We start from the raw sequence: 22,197 nt of genomic DNA, 5'->3' as shown, positions 1-22,197 counted from the left end.
AGACGACAAAACCCCAGTAATATTGAGATCTGGTGGCTGTGGTGACTAAGGAGATGTGACATTTCACCCTCGTGCTCCTAACACCTGTCCTTGACGATTAGAGTTGTGGGACCAGTGGCCCAGTCACCTTGGAATACGCAGTATCACCACAGAGGAACAAATATTGTACGATGGGGTGGACTTGACCTGCCAAATGGATAACCATCCTTGGTACAATGGGGCCTACCAAATACCACTATATGGCTGCCTAAATCGTCAGCGAAACCCCGCCATGTTTCTATCCTGGATAGATATTCGTCCGGAAGTTGGGAACACCGTGAAACTGAACTCATCTGGCCAAACGATTTTCTTTCGTTGCTTCGTAGCCTATGTTTTATGGCTTCGGTACTACGTTTTCTCTGTACTGCCATTTGCTTCACTGATGTGTGGTTTAAGAACTTCAGCTCGCCCTGGAGTTTCTCGCTTATGCAGCTCCCTTCGTGCTGTATTCGTGCTGACATGGTTTGCGACTGTGACATTCAGATCTGCAACGACTTTTGAAGCTGCCATCCTCGCATTTTTCGTCAATCCTCTTCAATGACCGTCTGCCACGATCACTCAACATATGTTCTCTTCTACATTGTCGCTTAGCGGATGATGTTTTCCCGCTCCCCCCAGATGCGTTGCTTCTTGAAACACCAAACATTTTGGCTACCTTGGGTACGGAAGCATCCACCATACGAGCACCAACAATTTGCCCGCGTTCAAATTCACTGAGTTCCGACATAATGCATTCATGACTACACAGAACGCTATTCTGACCAATACTGACACTTGCAACGTTTGAGCGCGTTGCACATGTACCGTTAGTGGTCAAATAGAACAGAACAGCCTACAGGCTTGCCTAGCATCTTCACGTATGTTCAAGCACGCATTTCTCGCTGTCTTTTCAAATTTTTCTTCAATCCTTATTTTTCTTATTTCTTCAGAACAATGAATGGGATAGTAGCACTGGCTATCACAGGTTAAAAATTTTTAATTTCACTATTGATAGTTTTTAAAACTAAGAACCAAGCTGAAATCACTGACAATGGATTATATTCGTTAGCTGGAAAATGATCTAATCCAATTACTCGATCTTATATGTTAGAATCACCCTTTTACAAGTACATTTTCTGTGTAAGATTTGAGAAAAAGATGCACTGCATACTATGTTACTCGACGAGAGTTTTATCGTGTCTCGTTCCAGAACGATAATCATGTTCTGTGAATCATTTGTTTTCTGCTTTGCGGAGTTACTTTACAGATGGCATCATTCTACAGATCTGGGTAGCCTTTAACTTCAGCGATATTAAAACTTAAAAGAAAGGATTCAGTTTCAGACTCTTATAATACGAGGTCAGTCTAAAAAGTATCCGACTTTTGATATTTCCGCGCAAAATAGAGACGATAACGCGGTGCCACTGTACACAATAAAGGAAGAGACCTTTATGCGCATTCGTAAATTTTGTCTCCACCTTCCAGCGCGTTAGTCGTTGCCTGTCGGGCGCTGCGTGAGGTGCTACACAACGTGTTCGTCGGATTACCGATTCTCTCAAGATGACTGAACGTGTTGAGAAAAGATACTGCATCAAATTTTGTCAAAAGCTTGATGATTCTCAAAGCGAAACAATTCGTAAGATTCAGAAGGTATTTGGAGAAGATGCGATGGATTAACACATATTAAGGAGTTGTTCAGAGGGTGCAAAATTTGGTGATGACAGATCGTTGTTTGACCGTGCAGGAGATTGCCCAAGTGGTTGGAGTGAGCAAAGCATCTGAACATGCGATTTTGCGTGATGATTTGAACGTGCCCAAGATGTTGTCATCGGAACAAAAAGACCTCCGTTTTGACGTTGCACAGGACCTTTTAGACACCACCAACACTGATCCTGGGTTTCTGAACACCGTGATAACTGTAGATGAGGTAGATGAGTCATGGGTGTACAGGTATGGTTCAAATTGTACAGGTATGGTTCAAATGGCTCTGAGCACTATGGGACTTAACGTCTGAGGTCATTAGTCCCCTAGAACTTAGAACCACTTAAACCTAACTAACCTAAGGACATCACGCACATCCATGCCCGAGACAGGATTCGAACCTGCGACCGTAGCAGTCACGACGTTCCAGACTGAAGCGCCTAGAACCGCTCGGCCACCGTGGCCGGCTGTACAGGTATGACCCAGAAAGAAAAAGTCAATCGTCGCAATGGAAGCATCTCGAGTCTCCAAGGGCGAAGAAAGTGTGGCAGGTGCGAAGCAAAATCAAGGTGATGCTGACTGTCTTCTTTGATGTCCGTGGAATTGCGCATCACGAATACGCACCAGAAGGACAAACAGTGACAAAGGAGTACTATCAAGTTGTTCTCCGGCGACTCCGTGGCGCAATTCGGCGCAAGAGACCAGACATGTGGACGGCGTAAAACTTGCAACTGAATCACGACAGCAACCCCACATATTCATCCCACCTGATCCAAAATTTCTTGGCCAAACATGGAATTACAGTCGTTCGCCGACCTCTCTACTCTCCAGACATGGCTTCCTGCGACTTCTGGTTGTTTCCAAAATTGAACACGCCTCTGAAAGGATCCCGTTTTGAGGGTAGATAAGAGATAATGTGGAACACAACTACGGAGCTGAACACGATTCCAAAAGAAGACTTCCAGAGGTGTTTCCGTCAATTGAAGGATCGGTGGGCTAAGTGCATGCAAGCACAAGGGGCCTACTTTGAAGGGGAAGAGCGTCCCAATCCCGTCAGGTATTCGAAGTATTTTTTCTAGCCAAAAGTTGTATACTTTTTAGACAGGCCTCAAATTAGAGCACACGCAAAGGACTTGAAATGATATCACGCAAGTAATACACTTTTCCGTACTTGTCGATGAAGATCGTAAGTGTGGTTAGAAATTACATCATATGTGACATTAGCAGATGCAATGGAATACTTGCCATCTGCAAGGATTTAATAAATTAATATTTCGAATCACAAATGCATCTATCAGATGTGTATATTTATTTCGGTTGAGATTGTATTTTAGCTCAACGTCATGTATGTGAAGCGTATTCGGAAAATAATGTTCTATTTGGCGCGAAACGGAAATTTCTGTGAAAATCTGATGGAACTTTGCACAGATGTTTTGGGCAGTGTCTTTCATGTCACTCTTTTCAATTCAGAGACCAAAGTGACCACGTAGAAATACCTTAAACAACAGTGTCTCCCGCCAAGTATGTGGATCTGGCGAGAGATTTCTCCTGAAGCTATGGAGCCCACATAACATAAATGTCATGCGTTTCGTTCTTCAAGACAATTCTCAGCCGCATCTTGCAGGGACAATGAAGACACTCCTGCAGTGTATTCGATGGGAAGTGTTTGATCACCCACAATGCAACCCTTAATTGCCTCCCTCAGATGTTCATCTCTGCTCACATGAATGTCGGGCTGTGAAGACAACATTTTGGTTCAAACAACGAAAGGAAGACCAGCGTAGAAAATTGGCAGAAAGCACAGGCGGCTGTTTTCTGTGACGAGGGTACTGGAAAGTTTGTACAAAGCCACGACAAATGTCTAAGTCGTAGCGGCGACTATTTAGAGAGGTAGCTGGAAGGATTGGCTAACTGTTGCGAATAAATAATTTTTTATTTTTTCTGTGGTTTCCATTTCGTGACCTGTCGGACGTTACTTTCGGAACAGCCCTCGTATTACGTGTAAATCATCTGTGACAATTCTACAGCCCACAACGGCTCAAAAATGGCTCTGAGCACTATGGGACTCAACTGCTGAGGTCATTAGTCCCCTAGAACTTAGAACGAGTTAAACCTAACTAACCTAATGACATCACACACATCCATGCCCGAGGCAGGATTCGAACCTGCGACCGTAGCGGTCTCGCGGTTCCAGACTGCAGCGCCAGAACCGCGCGGCCACTTCGGCCGGCCCCACAACGGCAAAGAGTGGGCACTTCAGACAGTTGTATTTCTTTTTTTTTTCAGAATTTGATTGCTTAGAACCTAAGACTCTTTTGCCTCTTACCTTAGCAGTTGGCTGTTTGTGTTATTAGACAGAAAATTTTGTAGCATTGATCAGTAGCCTTAAGTTTTCCCTGTTCTACATGGTGTCTTCTGCGATGTTACGTTTTTTCAATCGCTTCTTGTCTCTTCTAGGCAACTGGTGGGTTTTTTAAATTTGGAAATGAAATTACAAAATTTTCTTTGCTGGCCTCCTTCTGTGAAACATTAATCTGCTCTTCCCTTTCGTGTATGAGATTGTTTCTACGTTAATGTATAAATCTTCATTTGTCCCATTCGTCCAGTTGTTGTTTTTTGCTTTGAGGTTCTAAATTTTTTCCCAGTGGTTGCCATTCTTTTTTCTTGTCCGCTTCTTTCATTCAGTGTAAGGCACTCATATCTGTATAGTGATTTCTGTTTAATTACTATTGCATAGTGTTTAACTTCTGCTTGGAACGATACTGATCTTTTATTACATGGGTTTTGGGTGAGTTTTTATGCTATTTACAGTTTCTTTGATCTTTCCTTACTTGTGGTGTTATCTAATGGATTTGATTCTATCAATTCTCCCAAATGCTTAAACGGATCAGTTCTTTTGATGTTTCGGTGTTTTGTTTGTATATATTTTTCTTTGTTGTGCTTATGCTCAATGTGTTCAGTTTTTTCCTACGATATTTGCTACCTGGTTTTAGCTTCAATTTTGTGAAGTGTTTTTCTTATTATCTTTGCGTCTGTTTTGTCCTTCGAAATTGTTGCAATATCGTCAGCAAAAGCGAGACACTTCATCTCGAATCTTCCTCTTCCTTATTGTAGATATAATCCTTCAATGTTTTCCTCTTGTACAGCTTTATCCCACTCCCTCATGACCTCGTCTAAGAGCAGATTGAAGAGACCATCGACCTGCCGAACACAGGTATTAGTTCTGAAGGTATCAGAAACTTCTCCTAGGAATTTAACTTATGAAGTTGTGTCTCTGAGTCTCTGTTCATTTATTAGCTTGCTGTTTTGTCGATATCTGCTTCCTCCAGTGTTAAGAACACTGTATATCTACAGAATTAAAGGCTTTTTTGGAATCAAAGAATGTAATGACTGTGTAGAGGTTCCGCATTGTTCTGAACCTGAGGAGTGTTTCAAAGTTAAAGATTTGGTGTGAACACGATCTACTTTTTCTGAACTCTTCTTGGTGTTCCCCCAGCTGTATGCTCTGCTTGGTCTTCTGTCTTATTCAGTAGAGCTTTGGATATAATTTTGTAGGCGACTGGAGGTAGAGATGTGCCTTGGTAATCGTTGGTATCCCTTCTGTCTTCCCTCTTATGGATGAAGGCTTGGTATCAGCCATTTTCAATGCAGTCAGTTTTAATGTACAGCGTTGAGAGAAAAGTAAAAGGAGGAAAAAATCACTATGAGAAGTGTCACTCACAACATCTCTGGGTTCGTTAATAAATTGCAGCACATAATGCAAACACATCCATGAGGGTTCTTTCTGACAGCGAACGAAAAGGCACGAGCCAACAATAGGAGCAATGTAGCAGCCACCAATAGTCACAACAGATTAGATTTGTAAATTCCTGCCGCTCACTCCAATTTCGATAGTAATTACAGTCACCTAAAATTATTTCAGTATTCCTATTCAATATTCCCAACAATCATTTGTATTACAGTTATTTCAGTACATTATTTTAAAGTAATCTGTAACCAATATCACAATTTTTGTTAAAATATATTTGAGATGTCCTGTTGCTTCATGTTAGCTAAACTGTTAATTGTCGTTAACGACATTGCATCTCATCATTGAGTTTCTTGTTAACAAGGTAAGTAGTTTTTAGTAATTAATATTTCTAGAATTACTTCACGGTCTGTGTGGATGTACTGAATGAGAGAGTTGACATGAAAGTGTCGATAAATGGCCCTTTTACTTCTATGATACTATTTATCATCAAACTATTTCTTGTAGAAATTTGATTCTGAATTCTGGTTTGTTTGAACTTTGTGAGAATTATTTGTATTAATAATGTTGTTGAAAGCCATTATTTATTTAATCTATAGCACATGATCAATGGCTGAGAAACGTTATTCGGTGTACATGGTGTGTGAGGAAAGTAACGCGACTGGCAGCACTGTGAACGATCTGGCAACGCTGTGTTGTTCTATTTGTGTAGACCGGTGTGTTCGTCCCTTGCATATGCTCAGTCCGAGTTTCAGCTCCGTACGGCCATCAGGTGGTTTTTGAGAGCGTCATCAGTAAAGTTGGAATAGTTAAATTTAGAGCAACGTTATGCAAATAAGTTTTGTCTTAAACTTTGGAATCCACGAGTGTGACCTTTGAAGACCTTTGAGGGTCTATGGTGAATATTCCTTATCACAAGTTTTTCGCAGGCAAAAACGATTTTTAAAAGCCGAAAACATATAACGGATGAACATCGCTCAGGGAAAACTTCAACTTCAAAAACGACGAAAACGTCAAACATGTGTGTACTCTTGTGAGATGAGACCGACGCTAAACAATAATGGTGACGGATGACCTGGTGAACTTCAACATCTTCACTGTACATCAAATTTGAACTAGAAATTGCACATGCGAAAATGGTGCTGAGAAACCTCACAGTTGTGAAGGACAAGCGAAGAAAAGTGTGCGTTGATCTCAAATGGCTCTGAACACTATGGGACTTAACTTCTAAGGTCATCAGTCCCCTAGAACTTAGAACTAATTTAACCTAACTAACCTAAGGACATCACACACATCCATGCCCGAGGCAGGATTCGAACCTGCGACCGTAGCGGTCGCGCGGTTCCAGACTGTAGCGCCTAGAACCGCTCGGCCACTGCGTTGATCTTCTTGGAGGATTGCCAATGATCATGAATAGTTGAGTCGTGTGATCAAACAGGTGATGAATCATGCATTATTCAGTACGATCCTCAGACAAAGCGGTAAAGTGGCACACTGAGACATCTCCTTGATCGAGAAACCTAAATGAGCAAATCAAAGATCAAAACAAGGCTGATTTACTTTTTGGATAAAAGGGATATCATGTATAAAGAATTTGTTCCTTCGGGACAAACTGTCAACCAAGTATGTTACTAAGATGTCCTTGAAAAGCTCAGGAAAAGGGTGATCGCTTGGGGCCAGACATTGCAGACAATTAGATGCTGCATTGTGACAACACCCCTTGTCACACGGCTACGTCCACCACGGAATTTTTGACTTCCAAATGCAGTCCTGGTGTTCCACAGGCCCCTGTTCACCTGGTCTGAGTCAATGTGGCATTTTCTTTTCCCAAAATTGATAAATGACTTAAATGGACTTTATTTTGGGACTATGGAGAACATTAAAGACAACGTGACCGACATGTTAAAGGCCCTACCCGTTGAAGCTTTACAGTGCTGCACCTATGGTCTAGGGGCAACGTCTTTGATTAGTAATCAAAACGTGATCAGTCCTAGCTTCGAAACCCACCAGCTCTTTAAATTTGATTAATAATCAACTTAAGCAGCCGAAGACTTTCTGTATCAGTAGTCATCCTCAGTCTGTCAATGGCTTTGTCAAAGAGACGGGAGCAGTGGGCAGAGGTTCTGGGCACTCCCTCGTCCTTGGGGTGGGAAACTGCACCTAAGGCGCAAGAATCAGTAATGATCAACGTCATGTGGACACAGAAGGCAGTGGAAACAACAGCATTAAACATATAATGTCTATCCATAGGTCATGTGGCCTTTTACTGAAAAAGTGTCATGATGATCTCTCCATTGGCAAAGGATTCAGAAATAGTTCCCCATTCGGATATCCAGTGGGGAATGCCAAGTGGGAGATGAACATGAGAAAAAGATTCAATAACCATTGAAAGGATAACGTTCTGCCAGCCGGGGTATGGAATGTCAGAAGCTTGAGCATGGCAGGGAAGCTAGAAAATCTGAAGAAGGGAAGCGCAAGGCTCAATCTAGATGTAGTAGGGGTCAGTGATGTGGAATGGGAAGATAACAAGGATTTATGGTCAAATGAGTATAGGGTAATGTCAACAGCAGCAGAAAATGATATAACGGGAGTAGGATTCGTTATGAATAGGAAGGTAGGGTAGAGAGTGTGATACTGTGAACAGTTCAGTGATACGGTTGTTCTTATCAGAATCGTCAGCAAACCAAACCGACAACGATAGTTCAGGTATTCATACCGACGTCACAAGCTGAAGATGAAATACAGAAAGTTTATGAAGTAATCAGAAAGGTAACACAATCGTAACGGGAGATGAAAATCTAATAGTCATGGGGGACTGGAAGGCGTAACAGAAACGGTTACAGTAAAATATGGTCTTCGACAAGGAAATGAGAAAAAAGAGAGACTAATTGAGTTCTTTAATAAATTTCACATAGTAATAGCAAATACTCTATTCAAGAACCACAAGAGAAGGAGGTATACTTGCAAAAGGCCGGGTGATAGGGGAAGATTTCAGTTAGATTACACCATGGTCATACAGAGATTCCGAAATCAGATACTGGATTGTACGGCGTACCCAGGAGCAGATATAGACTGAGTTCCAATGTAGTAGTGATGAAGACTCGGCTGAAGTTTAAGCTAATGGTCAGGAAGAATCAATATGCAAATAATTGGAATACGGAAATCCTAAGTTCTCTAAGGCTTGAGATACAGCAGTAGGGAATATCTCAGTAGGCAGTACAGTTCAAGAGGAATGTATCTCTCTAAAAAGGGCAATCAGAAAAGTCAGAATGAAAAACATTGGTACAAAGAAGGTAACTGCGAAGAAACCATTGATTACAGAAGAAATATTTCAGTTGATCGATAAAGAAGGAAGTTCAAACACGTTCTGCAAAATTCAGAAGTACAGTATTCAAGTCGCTGACGAATAAAATAAATAGGGAATACAGGGAAGCTAAGACGAAATTGCTGCATAACATTGTGAAGAAATCGAAAAAGAAAAGACTGCCGGAAGGACTAACGTCGATTTAGAACAGATAGGGGATCGACTATTAGAATCTGAAATTACGAGGGTTGGAACTTTAAAAGTCGCAACTATTTATTTACAGCTCGTACAAAATAGATACGTGTTTCAAAGTTTTACTGACCTTCAAAGTAGTCACCAGCATTGTGTATAGCACGTTGCCATCGATGTGGAGGACGTAGGATAGTCTTAGCAGGGCCAGTTGTGTTGACAGTTTGAGCGGTGCGGTCTATTGCCCAACGAATTTGTAGCAGTTCTGAAGCGAAGGCCGCGAAGCGTTTCCTTCAGTTTAGAAATCGAGTTGAACTCACGAGGGCGTAAGTCAGGGGGAGTGCAGTAGGTAGTATAGCACTTAGGAAGCCCCATCAGTCAAACAAATCAATAACAGCTTGCATTGTACATGCCTGAGCATTGTCCTGCAAAATGATGGTCAGGTTCTGCAGAAAGTGTCATCACTTCTGTCTCTATGCTGTTCATTTTCGGAACACAATCTATGACCAGCTAAGAGACAGAAGTGATGACACTTCCTCCAGGACCTGACCATCATTTTGCGGGACAATGCTCAAGCACGTACAGTGCAAGCTGTTACTGAGTTGTTTGACTTACGGGGCTGCTTAGTGCTATACTACCTACTGCACTCCCCTGTCTTAAGCCATCGTGAGTTCAATTCTATTTCTGAACTGAAGGAAACACTTCACGGCATTCGCTTCTGAACTGCTACAAATTCGTGTGGCAATAAACGGCGCTGCTCGAACTGTCATCACAACTGGCACTGCTATGAGTATCCTACGACTTCCACATCGCTGGCAAAGGGTTATACAAAATGCTGGTGACTACTCTAAAGGTCAGGAAAACTTTGAAACACGTATCTATTTTGTACGAGCTGTAAATAATAGTTGCCACTATTAAAGTTCCAACCCTCGTATAAGAGGTTTGGAGGACTTAAGAGCAACTAAGGCGGAAGGGATGGGTAACTTTCCATCAGAATGTCTAAAATCATTGGGGAAGTGACAACAAAACGATTATTCACGTTGGTGTGTAGAATGCGTGAGTCTGGCGACATACCATCAGGCATTCGGAAAAATATAATGCACACAATTCTGAATACTGCAAGAGCTGACAAGAGTGAGAAATATCGCACAGTCAGCTTAACAGCTCATGCCTCCAAGAATTACAAGATATGCTCATATGGGATGAACAGTCTAATGAGAACAGGATATGTACTGAGAGTAAATCGAAGAAAGACGAAAGTAATGAGTGGTAGCAGGAATGAGAACAGTGAGAAACTTAACATCAGAAGTGATGGTCACGAAGTACATAAAGTTAACATTTGAATTCTACTACCCAGGCAGCAAAATATCCAGTGACGGACGGAGCAAGGTGCACATCAAAAGCAGAGTGGCGTTGGCAATAAGGGCATTCCTGGCAAAGAGAATTCTAGTAGTATCGAACATAGGCCGTAATTGGAGGAAGAAATTTCTGAGTTACGTCTCGAGCACAGCATTGTATGGTGGTGAAACTTGGACTGTGGGGAAACCGAAACAGAAACGAATCGCAACATTTGAGGTGTGGTGCTACAGCCGAGCGTTGAAAATTAGATAGACTGATGAGGCAAGGAAAGAGGATGTTCTGCGCAGAATCGAAGAGGAAAGGAATATGTGGAAAATACTGACAAGGAGAAGGGACAGGATGATAGGACATCTGTTAAGACATCAGGGAATGACTTCCACGGTTCCAGAAGCAGCTGTAGAGGGCAAAAACTGTAGGGCAAGACAGAGATTGGAATACATCCAGGAAATAATTGAGGATGTAGGTTGCAAGTGCTACTCTAAGATGAAGAGGTTGGCACAGGTGAGGAATTCGTGGCGGGATGCATCTAACCAGTCGGAAGGCTGATAGTTAAAAAAAAAATACAAGACAGAGAACAACGTCTGCGCCGATGTGTAGCTGCCGAAGAGAATTACTTTGAAGGGGATAATATTATTGCTTCGAAAAATTAAGACTTTGGTAGACAAAAAGATAGGCCTCATTACTTTTCTCATACACCTCGTAGACACATTACCTGTAGATGCGTTGACAATAGCATATTTAAGGGAGAAAAATTTATTTAAATATCTACAGCGAGACCATGACAAGTAGAGACTCTTGTCTTTGACTAATGGTGCGCAGATGCTGAACTGGTACTCAGTTTGAAAAATTGACGTTATGATTCCCTATGGTGTCTGTAAGCTGGCAGCTATAGTTATCTGCCAAACAGCTGGTTTTGTGCAATCTGCAACATTTCCTTCTTGTAAGTATGGTATTTCGTTCCAGTATATGATAGCGGCTGGATTAACTACTCAGCAGAAAATACGGGAGCATCATGTTGGCGGGTACAACAAACATAATCAGGTAGACATGGGAAAACAACACAGATGTATTGTTTAAACCGATGAGAAATACAGAAAACGTAAATCATAAAATATCGGCACCATCCACTGTACAGGAAAGGCATTGGCTTTTATGATACTCGCAAAGATTCTGTTGAACATTTGAATACGGTTCAACACTCTAGCACATAAGGTAAGAAGCACAATTACCACGGTTTCTACCACTAGCATGCTGTTAACTTGAAGGACAAATTTTAATGCATAGCAACCCAGCGCCGAAGGATATAGAAAAGTTAGAAGAGCAAGAGGGCTTAGCAGGGATGAGAACTGTGGAGAACTGAACACCCGATATATTCGTACATTCCTATTTGACTTGCCTGCCAGCTGTTGACGAAAATCAGTGGCACCCGTCGTCGCAGGAGCGTCCGCGGCAGTGGATTACGAAAAATCCCGCTGCTTGAGTCGTCAAGATTAATGTCCCGTCCGACAAGGCTTAACGTGACAGGAATACTTGATTTCATCAGCTTGTCAACACTTGCGAATAACATCTGTCAAAAACAGCAAAAATGGGCGCCCTATGCTAAGACAATTCGCCTAACGGTCAATCTTCTTGTCCTATAGAGGGCGACTCGTATATACCATGATCATCCCGACGTGAGGGAAGCAGCAAGTGAAAGGGAGCTAAGTTGTGCTCGAAGTTTTATCGGCTCGGTGTGAGGAAAAAACAAGAGACTGCCCAAACCTACATGTTATCAACTATATCGTGACCAAGGTACCAGAGCCTTTCTCCGTCCCACAAAAGGTGCAAGAACGACCGTTGAAAAAAGCCTTCAGCTGGCATCCCTTATGGGGGGCGCAGGGGGAATTTTCAACGAAAAGATCACTTTTAGCGTTGGTAGTCATCTGGTGTAAGGGAGCTTCTAAGTAGCCGCTTTCGACTTGGGCAACAGTCTCTCCATCTTAGCTACCATCCTTGTGGTTTTTCATTAAATATTTAACGGCTAATGCCATCAAGATGAGCTTTCAGGTACAGCTACTCCTGTATCTGGGGAAGTCATTGATAGCCCTTGCTGCTCTTTCCAGTATGAAATTCACCCATTATGTTTTAATAGATGTAAACTAATTATTACACCAAAAATTAAGTTACATAAATATTTGCTTATAATTGTTACTGGTTAGCTTATCTGGTGAGCAAGATGTACGAGACAGGCGAAATACCGTCAGACTTCAAGAAGAATATAATAATTCCAATTCCTAAGAAAGCAGGTGTTGACAGATGTGAAAATTACCGAACTATCAGTTTAATAAGTCACAGCTGCAAAAAACTAACACGAATTATTTACAGGCGAATGGAAAAACTGGTAGAAGCCGACCTCGGGGAAGATCAGTTTGGATTCCGTAGAAATGTTGGAACACGTGAGGCAATACTGACCTTAAGACTTATATTAGAAGAAAGTTTAAGGAAAGGCAAACCTACGTTTCTAGCATTTGTAGACTTAGAGAAAGCTTTTGACAATATTGACTGGAATACTCTCTTTCAAATTCTAAAGGTGGCAGGGGTAAAATACAGGGAGCGAAAGGCTATTTACAATTTGTACAGAAACCAGATGGCAGTTATAAGAGTCGAGGTGCATGAAAGGGAAGCAGTGGTTGGGAAGGGAGTGAGACAGGGTTGTAGCCTCTCCCCGATGTTATTCTATCTGTCTATTGAGCAAGCAGTAAAGGAAACAAAAGAAAAATTCGGAGTAGGTATTAAAATCCAGGGAGAAGAAATAAAAACTTTGAGGTTCGCCGATGACATTGTAATTCTGTCAGAGACAGCAAAGAACTTGGAAGAACAGTTGAATGGAATGGACAGTGTCTTGAAAGGAGGATATAAGATGAACATCAAAAAAAGCAAAACAAGGATAATGGAATGTAGTCGAATTAAGTCGGGTGATGCTGAGGGAATTAGATTAGGAAATAAGACACTTAAAGTAGTAAAGGAGTTTTGCTATTTTGGGAGCAAAATATCTGATGATGGTCGAAGTAGAGAGGATATAAAATGTAGACTGGCAATGGCAAGGAAAGCGTTTCTGAAGAAGAGAAATTTGTTAACATCGAGTATAGATTTAAGTGTCAGGAAGTCATTTCTGAAAGTATTTGTATGGAGTGTAGCCATGTATGGAAGTGAAACATGGACAATAAATAGTTTGGACAAGAAGAGAATAGAAGCTTTCGAAATATGGTGCTACAGAAGAATGTTGAAGATTAGGTGGGTAGATCACATAACTAATGAGGAGGTATTGAATAGGATTGGGGAGAAGAGAAGTTTGTGGCACAACTTGACTAGAAGAAGGGATCGGCTGGTAGGACATGTCCTGAGGCATCAAGGGATCACAAATTTAGCATTGGAGGGCAGCGTGGAGGGTAAAAATCGTAGAGGGAGACGAAGAGATGAATACACTAAGCAGATTCAGAAGGATGTAGGTTGCACTAGGTACTGGGAGATGAAGGAGCTTGCACAGGATAGATTAGCATGGAGAGCTGCATCATACCAGTCTCAGGACTGAAGACCACAACAACAACAATAGCTGATGTGATTGTTTATGGAAATCTCTCGATATCTTAGGTGTTACGATACTAATTCGATTGCCAAGATGTTAACAGATAGGTCCTACCTTTAACATCAGGATTAAATTTTGTATGTATAACTCCTTTACAGTGATCTGAAAATCATTGTTATGTCTGTGGTGATTTGTGGTAGACCACAAAAATTATGGCACGCTAGATGAAATCGAATATAATCATACCTTCTGATTCACATCCCATTACAGACAATAAGTAAAAGGGTTGTCCAGAAAGTAGGTTCTGATCGGTCGTGAAATGGACGCCACAGTGAAAACCCGATGAAGCTTTGCACAGATGTGATGGGTAGTGTCTCTAGTATGACCGTCTATCGCATCAAGACGCTCCTTTATGTTTTGAGGGCACTGTGAACGAGTAAAGGTGCCGAGAACAACGATGTCTCCCGCCAAGTAGGAGGGCCCGCTGAGAGGCTTCGCCTTAATGAATGCAGCCCACCTAACACAACTGCCACGCACTTCCTTCTTCATGCAAATTCTCAGCCGCACTCTGCAGCGGCAGTGAAGACGCTCCTTCAGCCTTTTGGATGGGAAGTGTCCGATCATCCACAACATAGCCCTAATTGGCTCGTCCGGAGTATCATCTCTGTTCACATCAAACGCTGGATACGAAGACAATACTTGGGCGCATGCTACGCGCTACAGAGCAGCGTAGAGAATTATCGGAAAGCACAAACGGCTGCCTTTTATGACGATGGTGTTGGAAATTGGGTATAACGCTAAGACAAATGTCTAAGTCGGAGCGGCGACTATGTAGAGGAGTACCTGGAAAGTGTAGCTAACTCTTGCAAATAAAATGTTTCTCATTTTCGCTGTGGTTTCCATTTAGAGACCGATTGGAACTTACTTTCTGGACAACCCTCGTATTATGCACCACTGAAAAGAGACATCTATTTTGTAACGTGCTTTATGACACATTCTCATCTTTATTTAGTATAATTACTCAGGGCGACTTTACTAAAATTTGGTGTGTCCAGTAGTGAAATTATTGCTCCCATGCGACTATGTATGCGTTGTGAAGTAGGCAGGGAACGGAACGTGGGTGTCAACATGGTTTCCTAATCCGTTAAAAGACCATCTCTATGGTTGGTATGGTTACTCGAATGTGAACTGGAGACTTATACGATATGCAATGTGTCACCAGCTGTGACATTAAAAGTAGTTACTCTCCCACATCATTGGCCTCTGACTGAACGAGTTGATGTTTCGTCAGCTTCTGCGGCCCAGCCGTGGTGACAGATGAGGGACCCGTTGAATGACGGTAATCAAATGTAGCGCGACTTATCTTCCAGAATGACCCGATCGACTGACAACTGACTAGGGGTGAGTGACGACAGAATTTAGACACGCGAATTAGAATGCGCCTGAGCTAAATCACAAAAGGAACAAAGAAATCTCAAGTACCGTAAAAGATACTGTGCGGTCAGTAGTACCAAGCTGAGGGTCTGAGGAATGAATACAGTTTAGTGCCAAGAAATGCTCTGTATGGGCCGCGGTGTAGAAAACGCTCGTGTAAGCATGGTGATGTGGTCAATAATTAGAGTAATTCCTGAACACGTCATGCAGTTTTTGCAAAGAAAGTGCCATTCGGATGGGTAAAAAAGCACTGTCGAATGATATCAGACGATCGGAAGATACACACAAATTCAAACGCAGTCCTAAATACAATGGCCATCCACTAATGAGATAATTATGAGTCAGATGTTCTCTATATACCAAATACCTCAGTATCATGAATACATATTAAGATCGGACACAAATTAATAAACAAGATAACCAGAAACAGTCTGAAACGCTTGTAAGGGTGCTGCAGGGGAATTTGTGCTGAGAAATAATTGTTAAGAAAACAATTCGATTCGTTGCAGCGCTTCTGAGTTATTTTCCATCGAAGTTAGCCAATCAGGTCGTCGTAAAATCAAGAAGCCTGTCAGAGACAGTGTCACCAAACTTGTTCTTCGTTAGTTTTCATGAAACCGAACAAATGTAGTTCCTATTCAGCTAGCATAAATTTATTATTTACAAAAAAGTCACACTTCAAACACTAATTAGCTTTTCAACAAGTGGTAGCTTACGGGCGCACAGATGTCTATGCATTACCGCATTTTTGCGCATGATGCTAGATAACTCGGAAACGGCGCAATGCATCGAATTTTTTAATAGTTATTTCTCAGCAACTCCCCTACATCACCTTTACAAGCCTTTGAGACTGTTTCTGACCACCCTGTATAATAAAATGATATTGTGGTATTAATGGCCGGCAGAACACGTCTGGGATTCTCCCGCTGCCAGGTGCAATTCTTTCAATTTGCCGCCACTACGGTGACGTACTCATCGAGGAAGGTGAGATGAAATTATTAGGACGACATAAACACCCAGCTGTCGACCGCAGAAATTTTCGGACCTGGCCGGTAGCTGAACCCAGGACCTAGAAACAGCGGAACTGCGCTATCGCTACAGTCGCAGGTTCGATTGCTGCCTCGGGCATGGATGTGTGTGATATCCTTAGGTTAGTTAGGTTTAAGTAGTTTTAAGTTCTAGAGGACTGATGACCTCAGATGTTAAGTCCCATAGTGCTCAGAGCCATTTGAACCATTTAGAAACAGCGACGCTGACTACTAAACCACCAGCTGCGGACGATTTCATTTGGTAAGAGCATTGCAATTACGAGTAAGTATTAGTAAAATTTCATTTGATGAACCAGTTACTTGCCAATTATTATCAAAGAATACCGTGTACATATTTGTTTAAAATCGAACATAAACGACATACAGTGCTTTTTGTAAGAATTAAATTTACGTTAATTATTATTTAATCGTATGTCCTTGCTTTTGTAACATCTGTCAATAGCCTCAATTCATTCAGTAATTAAAACTTCCGGGCTAAGAGGCCGTGGTCCAATAGTAGAAATACTTCTCCCTGACGTTTCGTTGCCAGCTGCGGGCAACATCATCTGAGGTGAGTCTACGACTCAGATGATGTTGCCCGCAGCTGGCAACGAAACGTCAGGGAGAAGTATTTCTACTATTGGACCACGGCCTCTTAGCCCGGAAGTTTTAATTACTGAAGACGCCGGCCGTGAAAGCCTACACGCTATGATTAGCCTCAATTCATTGTTTATTAAGATAGGGATGCAATGGAAGATATCAGTTTGCTCATGAATCCTTCCAGCTATGTATATATCTTTACCATTGGCCCATTAGTTCTGGAGCTAAAGTTTTTAACTCTGGCTGTAACGAAAGATAAAATGACGTCTATAAAAGAGACGGGAAGTCTGCCACTAGGCTAGTTCGCATATTCGCATAGCAGCGCTGTGGTCCAGACCCATGCACTCTCCGCTAGGACACTCTTGGAGACAAACTCTGCTTGGCAAGGCTTCTTGCTCCGAAAAAGCAAATTGTCGTGCGCTTTCGAAGCGCGCTGTCGTGTTTTTCGCAATCTTGTCACGGCAGAGCGGTCGAAAAGAGTTTTTTCTTGCCGCTAAGGTGAACGATGCGACAATAGCCGTCTCGCGGAAATTTTTCTGCCAGCGGCCCCATCTGTCCCCCCCCCCCCACCCCCCCACCCTTCACCCTACTTACGACGGACGCTCATCCAGACACGGACTACGACTCGGGCTACGATTCAGGCAACGAGTTGGACTCACGCCAGAGGTCACGGATTCACCGCGATATCGGCTCCCAGAAGGAAGAAGCGCCTGTCAGCAAAAGATCTCACCGTCCAGTTGAAGACGGAAAACGCGAGAATTTCTCGGGGGTCGTCCGGTAGAAGCAATGGCGACACAACGCCGAGGCCAAACTCAGTCGGTACGGCCTACAGACATTGTGGTTATTCTGCACCGCCTTGCTAATGGCGGTCACCTCTACCGACATCAGTGGGACATGGCCATTGTTCCCACTTGGTGTACCGCTTACTCCCCGTGGTTGCAGATTGCTGCCGCCAATTATGGCGCCACCTGCGTCCTCAAGCGACCGGCAATAAGCCAACCGTAGCGGCCGCGACCGCAACCGATGTGACTGCAGCAGCAGCATCGGCCGCAACCGCGCTCGACGCTTCAGCAGCAGAAGGACGGAAGCAAGGTGGGAAAAACCCGCACGATAAGGATGAGGACATGGAGATGTCTCAAACCTCACAGAAACGCCTTCCCGCAGCCTTAGGGGAACCTTGCCCCACCAGTCTAGTCTGCACAGGCCGAAACAGCAAATTAGACGAGCGAAGTGAAGGTGTGGCGCAATCCCATGTCATCCAGACGAAGGAGGTTTCATTGCTCCTGACAGAAAGCAGACTGCCAGAGCTGTTGAGGTTCACCAAGTATGACTGGCTGGAGTGGAGACTGCAAACCAGTAGGGACGACGCAGCCACAACTGAAGAAACCGCCTCGCCGACCAGCAACGACAATCCGGTGGTTAAGACGCTGCGAGACCTTCCACAAGAAGATCCACTAAGTCGCCAAGCACTGCGGTGTTCGTGGGGGAGGATCCGACCTCTACAGTGGGAACTACCGTAAGCTCATTAAACCTGTAGAAGAAGAAATGTGGCATCGTTTTATTCACAATGCCGAGCCGCAGAAGCAGGTGAAGATGGTTTTCTGCCACTTTCCAATGAATATGGAGCCAGAGTTTCTCAAGCAGCAGCTCGGAGCACAGGATTTCCCAGTCTGCTCCACCGGCCTGATGAAGTCGCTTGGACACACAGGAACATCTCTGTTGCTTTTCGAGGTGGACAAGATGGCAGACTTTACAGTACAGGTGGAGCTCCTTCATGTAAAACGTAGGAGAGCCCAGTGCTACTCCTGACGAAGTATAGACCATGTGGCGTGCTACAGACACAAGCGTACTCACTGCGACAAATGCGCCGGCCTGCACCAGACAAGGGAGTACAAGAAGAAGAAAGAAGACCCGCCGACTTGCTGCAAATGTGACAAACCGCACTTGGCACGCTACAGGGGCTATGACGCCTTCCGCTTCAAGACAGCCACCAGAAGGGTCCAACCAGGACGCAGCTTCGCCGACGCCGCCAGGCGGAAAGCACCACCGGCCTGAGCCGTAAACTGTGCCACAGGCCGCAGGAGGAGTGTGTGGACGTCAGACAGAGCAACTCGTCAAATCGCAGCATGCAGAACACCCTCAGCAGCCAGTGGACAGCACTCCAGCGACGACGAACAACGTCGCAGCATCCGGAATGGAGGCCAGCGAGCTCAGTACACTTCTGCGGACACTGAGCCAGCTTATGCGACGACTCCCATCACTCGTTGCAGCCGTAACGGCGGCCCTACAGGCCAGTGCCGTCAGAAATCAATCAAATATAATGCCCATACCCATGGCCTGGCGACATATACTTTCAACGCAAACGGACAGTGTCCCCAAAGGGGGCGAATTTCGCCATTTCCTTCAGAACGACGATGTTGACACCTGTCTGGTGCAGGAAGCAATCCAGAGAGAACGAACGGGCAGCGAACTACTGCTGCTAAAGAGAGGACAGAGCCACCCACAAGGGCGGCGTTGCCATCTACCTCAAGAGATCATTACGGCATCATAGGATCCACTTGCCGGGGCTCGCCATGTTGGAGGCCACAGGTGTGGCGTCAGCACCACCACTAGGAAGATTCTCTTCGGGTTGGTATATCTGCGGCGTGGTAGACCGATACACGAACCAGATTTGGATGCTCTGCTATCACTGGAGATGCGACTTTTCATTACAGGGGATTTCAGTGCGATAAATCCGGAATAGAACTCTGGTCCCACCGACAACAAAGGGCGCCGACTCCCCCGCATCGCTCATCCAAACGCAGTCTGCCTAGAACCGTTTGACGCCACGCACTTACCCAGCCGGGCCCGACAGGACGTGACTGAATGCAAATTCCTGGAGGGCATCGGACAATTCACATACGCGGAAACGCGGAACTTTCTATCACCCGAGAATGTTGCAGTCATGGATATGGACGGCACCTCCCTTCCAGACTAGCGTCAGACTTAAATAAATTTGTACTGCGACCGTTTCCACAAGGAAATACTCGAATCACTCGAAGACGTGGCAAACTCCAATGTCGTCGGGGCCGATGCAGCCCGAGACTTCCTCAAATGCTGCTATTCAGAGACCACCACAGCGAGCACAAGACCTCTTTCGTCAGCTACCGCTGTACATCCTGGAGGCTATCACTGAGAAGAAACGACTGTTTTGTGAATGGCAGTTCATTCGCCAACGAGTCTCTAAACGCCGCAGAACCGCATGCGACAGGAGACGCATGCGAGCAGTCGAAGAACACAGGAACAGAGAATGCCCACGCTCAATCCAGACCACGCTAGCGCCTGAAAAATCGTGAAAAGCCTTCTGCAACACCGACAGCGCGTGCCACCGCTGCAAGTCGGCGACCAATCTTTAGCGAGTATGACGCAAAAAGCGAGCATGTTGGTCGATGCATTCGCCGCAAACTTCACGCCGGCGACCGATGTCTTGGCCGAGGCCCGCAGGCGTCAAGTCAACGAGCAACTCCCGAATTCCGTAGTGGCCAAGAAAGAAGAAGACGTAATCGAGCCGATTACAGAGGGAGAAGTCGCGGTGCAACATCGTTCCAAAAATGGTTCAAATGGCTCTGAGCACTATGGGACTTAACTTCTAAGGTCATCAGTCCCCTAGAACTTAGAACTACTTAAACCTAACTAACTTAAGGACATCACACACATCCATGCCTGAGGCAGGATTCGAACCTGCGACCGTAGCGGCCGCGCGGTTCCAGACTGTAGCGCCTTTAACCGCTTGGCCACCCCGAACATCGTTCCCTGAGCACTAGGAAAGCAGGAGGCAGTGATGGTGTCAGAAACCACCTGCTTAAGAACTAACATTTAGTTGACGTGTTCAACGAGATACACCACTCAGGTGGCTACGCTACAATGCGGAAATGCTGAAGTCGCAGCAGCCATCCTGAAAACCGGCAGAGATCCACGCCAGATAACTAGCTACCAGCCCATCAGCCTGCTCTCCTCGTCATCCAAGTTTTCTAGAGGCTGTAAATGAAGAGGCTGATAGAACACGTCATCCAGGAAGGTGTCATCCCAGACTAGCAGTTTTTGAATCGGTCGTTCAACTTCTCACGAGCTTCTGCTACTGGTAGAACGTGCGATGAGAGCATTGGAAACAAGAGAACACCTTGGAGCGGTGTTCCTCGACGCGTCCAGAGCCTTCGATTCCCTCTGGCACGACAAACTCTTCGCACTCGGACTGCCGACGTCGCACGGGGTCCTCCTCAGATGCTACCTATCGCAGCCCTTCGATGTCAGGGCAGACGATGGTACGTTCACAGACTGCCAGAAGCGTGCGGAGGTACAGCAGGGGTTGGTAGTTAGTCCCTTGCTATAATCGCTGTACACTGCCGATACATAGCGGGTGGCACGCGTCAAATTAGCATTCTACACTGACGATGCAGCGTTGTATACACGAAGCACGAACGGGCACACGATGCGACACCGTCTCCAACTCGGGTGCGACACTCTGAGATCACGGTCAACGAAATGGAGGCTGAAATTCAACGCAGCGAAGAGCCAGGCAGTGATCTTAACCCGGAGACTGCTGCCACCAGATCTCCCGCCAGGCGAAATATTGGAAGCATCTGTCCCAAGCAGTAAGACAGCAAAGTACCTAGGGGTTACCCTAGATCACCCTCGGCGCCTCATACACGACATGCAGAAGCAGAGCCATAAGGTGCCTTCGCGCTCGACACTGTAGCCGCAAGAAGCCATCACGCTGTACCTAACGTACGTAGCTGTAGTGTGGGGCAAGTCCACAAATACAGACATCGTAACACTGCAAAGGATTCAGAACCAAGCTCTGAAGACCTCTCTACGTTTTCTGAGGGAATACTCCAGTCGTCTACTACACTGGCATACCACTACTGCGGGACGGATTCAGGATCATCGCGAGGTCCTTCTAAGAGAAAATGGGGCAATACCGCAACCGGGTAGTCCGAGAACTGGATCACAAACCACGTCACAGACCAACCACACGTTGGCCTGACATTCTGCGAGAATATATTGGAAATAATCACCACAGCACCCAGGGCCAATTAGTACAGATAAGGTTTTTCTATTCTTCCCCACCGGAACAGCAGGAACATCACTTTCTTGCTTACACAACATACCGAGCAAGTTAAGATCGAGAAAGAAGTGTCAGGGGACTTGTTTTCCAGTAGCTTGAGATGCCGAATCTGATCACTTTGGGTGGCATTTTCCCCTTTTGGGTTTC

At 44.5% G+C, this 22,197-nt stretch overlaps 1 protein-coding gene across 1 annotated transcript in view; it reads right to left on the bottom strand.

Annotated features, from left to right (window-relative positions):
* The window catches only part of LOC126234612 (uncharacterized), an 88,532-nt gene that overhangs the window by 44,818 nt on the left and 21,517 nt on the right, over positions 1-22,197 (bottom strand). The window lies entirely within an intron of this gene.

The sequence above is a fragment of the Schistocerca nitens genome, chromosome 2 (assembly GCF_023898315.1).
Source record: "Schistocerca nitens isolate TAMUIC-IGC-003100 chromosome 2, iqSchNite1.1, whole genome shotgun sequence".
In the NCBI taxonomy this organism is placed as follows: Eukaryota; Metazoa; Arthropoda; class Insecta; order Orthoptera; family Acrididae; genus Schistocerca; species Schistocerca nitens.
This window is presented reverse-complemented; position numbering and strand designations above follow the sequence as displayed.